Genomic DNA, 8,790 nt, shown 5'->3' on the forward strand with positions numbered 1-8,790 from the left:
CTGCTCGGCTCGGCTCGGCTCGGCTCGTTTGAAGCTCGTTAAGCTCGTGAGCGTTCGCGAGTGCTCGTTAACATATTATAATGTGTTACGATATACATGATAAATGTGCAGGTATGGTTTTCAAGATGAAATATGGTGACTACAAAAATAAATAAAGTAGTTTGTTGCATCATATGTCGATTAGATTAAATAGATGGGCTGAGGTACTACAAAAAGTTTGTCACGTAATATAAAAATATGTGTTGTGTTGTTACTAACGAGCTTAACGAGCTACTCATGAAACTCGTTAGCTCGCTCGTTAAGCTCGTTAAGCTTAACGAGCTAAAATCAACGATTGGCTCTGTTCATTAAGAAAGGAGCTACGAGCTTAATGAGCCGAACTATCGAGCGCTCATTAAGCTCGCGAGCTATGAGCTTTTGGTCCAACCCTACTCACACATAACTTGTCGTTCAAAAACATCAGGTGGTATCTATCTATATCTATTTTAACACATTGTTTCCGTCAAAGAACAATTACTTGGTCTGTATATTTTTACGTGCAGGACAATGATTTATTATAAAGATGGTGACATGCTGTGCCTATGGAGTGTGCATTAGCATAATCATGCACCGGTGCCCGCGCCGGCTTGTGAGCGCAAGCCGCCACCCGTGCAACTCGATTTACATCATTTCGCGTGGCTTACCGCGACTGCGATTGACTCGCTCGTCCACGCTGGCTTACAACACCGCGGCCGACTCATCTGTCCGCTCCCATGGCCGACTCACCCGTCATTGATTTCAACTTTACCGCAGTGATCATCAACTCTGCGACGGATTAATTCAGGCTCAACACATCAGGTGAAATCCATCCAGTATATTTTATATTATATATTGCTTTCTTTAAAAGAGTAATTACTCTGGCTTGCCAGTTCTCCAGTGCAGGACAAGTTATATCACTGGGATGTTGAATGACTCATTCCGGTTTATATCACGGTCAAATATGGAGAGTCTCAAGCCAACTCCTCGAGTAGTCTTAAGACTCGGGGGCTACAATGACATGACTCAGGAACTCCGGGTCATTGAAGGGAATGATAACCCGGTTCCGGAGGACACCGCCATATTGATGAAAATTTAAAGGACGTCAGAAAATTGTCAGTCCAAAATAAAAATTCCGGTTTAAAATTCGGTTCAGGAGACATCTCTCTCCCGCAAAGCTTTGAAGCTCTCAAAACCGGTTCAACACTACTAGAAATACCACTACTAATGGCGCACCTAATATGGCCATTAATGGAGCATCACTGGTGCGCCATTGATAGCACGCCATTAGTAATTTTTACTAATGGCGCACCACCTGGTGCGTCATTAGTATCTGGTATACTAATGGCGCACCACCTGGTACGCCATTAGTATATGCGAGAGTGCGCCATTAGTATGCCTCCCAGGGGGCATGTATACCCAGGTGCTTTGGCATACTAATGGCGCACCACCTCTGGATGCGCCATTAGTAACCGCAGCATACTAATGGCGCACTACCCGGTGATGCACCATTAGTATGCACTGTCATACTAATGGCGCACTGTCATGTGATGCGCCATTAGTATGAATATTAGGTTTTTTTTTATTTTTTTATTTTCTGTTTTTTGCACAGGTTACAAAATGTATAATTTGACAAAATATAGACAGCACACATCAACAATAGATTCATCAAATACAATAGAAGATTAGTCTTTGAATACAATTCATCATATTAGTCTCCGAATACAAATCATCATATTAGTCTTCGAATTGAAAAGACCGAACAAAGATAGAACATTATATTACAAGTCTCGAGACCGCGAGTAGCGAGTTTATCTTCGCATTACAAGTCGATATCGATCATCTAAACTACCATCACATAGAAGAGAGCTGCGGTCATCACGATGAGCATCATCACGATGAAACTCGTCTTCATCCGGTTCCTCCAACGCTCCCTCCCCTCTCCCGCTAGATAGCGGGCGTATCTAGATTCGGCCTCGGCCCTAGTGGTGTACCCTTTGTAACTGTTACCGCTGAATCGGTGAACCTGTCTCCGACACTCCTCCCAGTCATCGTAGACTCCGGGAACCTTACCCTTGTACACGACATACGTCGGCATCGCTATGCACTAGCCAAACGAAACGTTAGTACCAATTCACAGACAATACATAAGCAACATATAAGTATGCAACAGAACGATCGGAAGAGAAAAGCAAGACATTAATAGCATCGATTACATCTAAGTTGAACGACTCTCGAAACAAAGAGACATACTACAAGTTCATTAAAGTTTAATTACAACATGAGCCAATCGATGTTTCAGAACTAGACAACTCGACTCAAGGGACCGGAGCGTGGATGAAGCCGCCGTCTATCGTGGGAGTCATGAAAGAACGGGCGTTGTCATCCTGCATTTGTAGCATTTTGTCGATGTCACTGTTGGACGGTTGATTTCTGAGGTAGAACTGCCCCGAGGTACGAAGGACATCTTGATGGATGATTTCCGCAAACTCCGACTGGATGCGAAAGAATTCTTGTCGGAGGTCCGCGTCCTGGATTGCCGACACGCTCGCGGCCCAATCTTGGAGTTTACTCGGTAGCAGAAGTTGATGATGGTCCCGTACGATCGCCCGCATGTGATGGATGGCGTAGTAGGCACCCTTCCGACCGCCAGGCGGCTGCTTGACGCAGCAGAACGTCGTATTGTGGGAGAACACGTGCTTGCCGTACTTACGAATAGGCCTGGTGAAGGTGCCTCCAGATTTGGCGTAGCCGGGGAGAACATCATCAAGAACCTTCTTGACATTTGTGTAGTCTACGTTCGACTGACGGTCCGGGTCGAAATACGTGGCCATGGAATATTTGGGGCTTAGGAGGATGAGCGTGCAACGTGTGTCACTGCAGAAAACACGGAATGTTAAAAGAAAAACGATCGAAATGTTACGGGCCGGTTGAGGGGAGGACTTACTCGGGAAAGTAAGGCACGAGGAAGTTATCCTTATCTTGGTTTGCTAGAATGACGCCTTCGAGGTAAGAACTCGCGACTTGCCGGTCCCCAGCACTGCCCAAGATCTTGGCACGCATGTAGAAGGGGTCGACTATCACGATGTCCGGGGTCTTGTCGCGAATGATCCGCATCTCCATACTCAGCGAAAATAGCCGAACGAAGGTGTAGTGCAGCGGATGAAGGTTAAACATAGCAAAGATGTCATCAAACCGCAGGACGATCGTACCCCCGATGTCGCCATCCACAAAGCCCTTGCCCTCTGGCACCTTGGCCACGAAAACCGGGTATGCCACATCCTTCTCTCTGAGACGCCGCTTCTCCAAAGAAAGAACACTGTCGTGCAGACTCCGCATAGCACCGGTTGCAGCATTGAGCATATTTGGTGGTAGCATCGCCCTACCCGCCACATGCACCCTCCTCGAGATATCCTTAGGTGAAGGTGGCCCGTCCTGAGCACGGATCGTACTCGGTGCCGGCTGGCTCGCACCCTTCTTAGTCTTTCTTTTGCGTGCCTTCTTCTTCTCCTGTAATGGGACCGAGTTTTGCTCACAGACCGCCTTCTTGAGTGTGTTGGGGCTGATAATATTTCGCACCTCGCCTATTTGAGGCTCGGTGAAGTCGGCAGCTGGAGGCGTCTCCTGAGAGCTGAACGCCAGACGGCGCCTGTTGCAACTTGGCTTCTCCGCGGTACGAGCTAGATCGCACACGTCTTTTGTTGGGTTTGGTTCTTGAGAAGGAGGCCCCATGAAGTCGCCATCGTACCCATGCTCGGCAAAGTACTGATCGACGTTGCCAAATGTATCATAGTCGTCGTCGTCGTCGTTCTGATCCTGTGCCATATGCATGTTTGGATCCAGTGGCATAGGGATGTCCGGCACCGTTACGGCGGTCTTGCCATGGGGCCGACTTGGCGCCGGCACGACTGGCGGTGTTGTCTTTGGGGTGGTGTCCCCCGCCCCCAAACGAATCTGGCTCTTCGGCCAAAGCAGGGGCCAGCTCAGGCAGGCGCTGAGGGTCATCACGTCATCATCGCCGGCCCCGACGGGTCGATTCGGAGGTAACAAGTCGTCGCAGCCTGGCAGCACCCGAACCAGTTGAACCCTAAACAAGTTGGGTGGCATCTGGGTACCGTGGAACAAGGGGTTGCCCGGTTGAACGATTTTGCCCTTGGCGACATCGACCAACTCGTTGTTCACGAAGTGGAGGAGAGTGCACGGAACGTCGGCGGCGCCCTGCGAAAACATGTAGGGCATCAGGGATGCCCAGTCAAAGGCAAGGAGATGAAGTCCTCGGTCGAGAGAGGCTTAATTAGTTACCGTGATGATGGCGTCGAGCTCGGCTAATGTAGAGGCACCGCCAACGGCGGGCGTGCAGTTGACGGAGGGGCCGCTTGCTGCAGAGGTGCCGGCCGGCGTACACCCGGGTGCATTAAGCTCCCGTGCCGGCGTCGGAGACACCAATGCCGCCTCCGCCGGAGGCACCAATGGCCCCGCCATCGCATTATGCGAGTTGCTGGCCGTGAAGCTAGGAATCGGGGGCGGCCCCTGTTGGCCGCCCGCAATCCACGCACTCAACCCCGAGATCAAGGTAGGCACAAGGGCGGTGATCGTCGCTCCGAGTCGTTGTTCCACTTGCTCTTGGACAATCTCCGGAATCCGCGCCACCTGTGCCTTGAGTTCTTGAACCTCTCGCGCCTGGCTTTTCGAGCTGGTCTTTTTCTCCTTCCGCACACCAGCGGTATAGTATGACCCCCATTTTGTCGACAAGCCTTTGCCGGCCACACGACCAGCTGACGTCGGCTTACTGAGCTTATCCTTGTTCTTCATTACATTCAACCCCCTATTTAGAGTGGTGTCCCAAGGGTTGCTCTTAGTCGACCCCGCGCTACTGCTTTCAGTCGCCTGCGGAAGGAATGTGAACCATTTAGAAATTTGGCTTCATTAATTAGAATGCAACCATATGGAGCTAATTACGTGGGGGTGTATTCCTTACCAGAACAAGCTCAAGCTGCCTGGTCTTCGGATCCGTGGTAAGCTCCTTTGTTTTCGGGTCCTTCTTGTACCGGGCCCTAACAAAGTTCCTGGTCTGCTTGTCACCGTATTTATCGAAGAGGGGCGGTAGGCCTTGCTCGGCACGGTCCGCCTCCTCCTTGTCCCATATAGGCTCCGCCACTCTGTAACCGCCGGGACCGAGTGTGTGTTCCCCTATGTTCAGCTCCCGCATTTGTTTCCCCCACTCACTTGATTGGGAGCTTGCGGTGCTCGAGCAATTGATCTTGAAGTCGTTGTAGTCATCTTCGGTGATCGAAGGATTTTTCTCCTTGATCTTCTCATAACTCTCACCTTTCTCGATCATTCTCTTCACATTGCTTTTCCAAGTAGACAGGGCCTTGCTCATCTTCGTGAGGGCAGCATTGTTCACTTTATTCCCTTTGAGGCTTGTGTTTTCGAATTCAGCGGGGAACTTGTATCGTTCGTGCAGCTTCGTGAAGAGGAGGTTGCGCAAATTCCCTCGGCCAGGATGCCTCAGGTTCTCGGTGTTGATCGAGACGGTGCTCCGGACAATGCACCCGAGCTGAAGTGAGTACCCCTTGACTATTCGTTCGGGCGCCGTTGGATTCCCGTTGGAGTCCACTTCAGTAACTTCCTCCTTGAGGGTGCGGAGCACGATCGGGCGCCGGTCCTTCCGTTGCCTCTTCGGCTGGCTGCTATCTGTGCGTGCACCGCCATCATCAGTGGTGGCATCCTCGGCGGCACCATCAGTGGTGGCATCAGTGTGGTCATCCTTGGCGGCACCATCCGTGGTCTCAGGATCGGTGGGGAAGGCGGCGGCCTCATACAAGTGAGGTTGTTCCTCCATCTCCTGGGACAGCTCCCAGAATGCCTTGCCGCCCGAACCCCCGGCCTCATCGTTGTGGGCCATGTTTCTCTCTAAATAGAAACAAAGTTTGGTCAAAAAGTTGGTTATTATCAAGGAACAAGATCATGGTATCATCATTTAGGGTTTGTCGACACCGAGGCATCCTAAAATCTAAGCTTTTATCATTGAGGGTTTTTCGACGCCAAGGCACCCTAAAAGCCTAACTTTTCATCATTTCGGTTTTTATCGACACCGAGGCACCCTAAAAGCCATGCATTAGTCACAAGTACGCCGGGCCACTTGATCCTACTTAATTAACTACTAAGATACCCCGGCCCATGCATTAGTCACAAGTACCCCATATGTCCTATTTTTAGCAAAGTCATGCTAAAATTCACGGAAAATTTCAGCATGACCTTTGCTGAAAATAGGACATATGGAGTACCCGAATTTGCCGGAACGGAAGTTAATCGACATTCCGGCAAACTCAAGGGCCTCTTGGGGTACCTGCAAAATCATCACGACACGATGGTCGGAGACAAAACCCAGCAAACTAGCAAAATCATCACAAATTGTTTTCTGTTAAAGATGATCATCATCTTTACAAGTCTTTCTCAATGTGATCACAAGTAATTCAGAGGCATCACAAGTAATTCAGAGCATCACAAGGCATTAGTAGTTCAGTACATGAACAAGTTTTACAAACCCATATAAGAACAAGTGAATTCTAGTCCCATTGACACTCCTGGTTTTCTACAAACACCAAGTACTAGGGCACACAAAAGTTCTGAAATATTCAACAAGTTCTACAAACACCAAGTACTAGGGCACACCAAGTTCTACAAACACCAAGTACTTCGCGTGTGGTTTGGAATATTCAGAAATCAAGTTGAAATATAAAACCATATAGAGGTAGGTATGCTACAAGTCTACAACATATATACTAATTAATCAACTGCAATCAGGAGACAGTTTCTTCTTCTAAGTCCATCTCACGGTTCGCTGAATTAAGAAAAATACATCATCATTTCAGAAAACTTACGCAAACTACTCAAAACAGGAAGAAGAAGAAAAACACATTTCAGAAGGAAAAAACTGTTGTGCTGTGTGGCTTTGTCACCCTATTGTGCTGTGTGGCTTTTGGCCACCCTATTGTGCTGTGTGGCTTTGTCAGTGACTCATCAGCGCCCTATGCAGCATTGCTTGCTACCTTCCAACTGTTCCAGGTATCTCTGATACAATACATAATTAGTTTCCAACAAACAAATAAAGCTAAGTATCTCTGGTAGGACACAATCCCAAAAGTTCAAATGATTTCTTGAGTAGTACGTACTAGTTACAGTGCCCACATTGTAGTTTTTAATTTGCAATAGTGTACTTTGCAGTAGTTTATGCTTGGCTATTCCTTTTGGATGTGCAGATAGGAGTATAGGACGGTCATCTAACCATCTTCACCACAACAAAAAGCTTTGGATGATTTCTACTCCATTGGCCGGCCATGTGTAAGCTCAAAGAAAAGCAATCATTTTCCATGGGAGTGGTACATCAAAGAACCATGGGAGTGGTACATCACAGAGCCTTTGTTTTGAAGCCAAGGCATGGCGAGATGCAGCGTGGAGCAGAAGTTGGCAGAGGCATGGAGATCGAGCAATGTGTGCGAGGTAGGTGAAATCATGCATGACCCTAATTTATAACACCAGATTGGAATGAATATTTTGCACAGGAGAGGGTATGGTCAAGTAGTGTGTACTTTGAGTGGAATCAAATCTGCCACCAAGTCAGTGCCACCCTAGCACACCATTCATCAGCACAGCGCCGTATGCTCACCCCTGCCCCCACACACAATGCTCATATATGCAGACAAGGCTACCCTTTCTAGCACCACCTGTCCATTAGCATGAAGGAAATCCCTAACAGTGCTCCCTTGGTAATCCATTTGCAAACCAAGATCAAATTCGTAAAACAAGCAGAGGTGTGGCTTGCCTGTGTCAGAATGTGAACCAATATCAGTGCTCTTACTTGAGTATGTCTTATGAAAGGGGATTTTAGCTCCACAGCTAAGGACATTGTAAGATTGGTTGAACTTCGATTTACTGCAAGTAGGTTAATTTCATAAAAATAGAAGACTGTAAAATATACCCCAGACATAGTCCATTGAAAAAATGTTGATATCAATGAGACCTATGCTTTTGCATGCATATCATTACAAGTAGGACAGAGTAGGAGTGCTCTGTGCTCAGCATGATGCAAGAACACAAGATATTACTAGAATTACCAGTTTGGAATTGCGTTCGTATGGCAGAGAAGCAATTCTCCCCTCTTGCTGAGACGGGGGCAAGGGAAAACTGAAAAGGCCAAGGCGAACCAGGACGAAGGGAATCGGGATCCTGATTTGTTATACCTCACACATGTGCATTATTTTGGTGTCATGCCCTTGATTTTAGCCTTCAAAGATCTGAGGGGCTGCCCCTGTCCTAGGTAAAGCTACGCTTGATTGTTGAGAAATTGCCGCCCCCAAAGCAATGATTTTGAAGCCAAGCCCCTCAAAGCATACTACTCCTACTTATTATGCTAGTCTATGAGGCAAGATTCATTCAAAAATATGTATCCCCAGAATATCGTGTGCAGAACCATGGTTAAAGAAACAAAAAACAGCGGTGGACAACGAAGACACATAATGATCTCTCAAACTGTGCATGTCCGATTGAGTCAAGCAGCGTTTACCTGTTGATTCCTCTGAGGCAGCCTTGCTTATCTGAGGCTCAGATGTTCTTCCTCCCTTCTTGCCGAATGAGGAATGGAGAAGGAAGCAAGCACGAGAGAGGAGGCTATGGACTTGCGGAATGGAGAAGTAAGGAGGAGGTGGTCGTACCTTGGGCGTCTAGTCTAGGTCCTGCGGTGCCGTGGCGTCGAGGGAGGCGGGTCGACGG

The sequence above is a fragment of the Triticum dicoccoides genome, chromosome 2B, assembly GCF_002162155.2.
Source record: "Triticum dicoccoides isolate Atlit2015 ecotype Zavitan chromosome 2B, WEW_v2.0, whole genome shotgun sequence".
In the NCBI taxonomy this organism is placed as follows: domain Eukaryota; kingdom Viridiplantae; phylum Streptophyta; class Magnoliopsida; order Poales; family Poaceae; genus Triticum; species Triticum dicoccoides.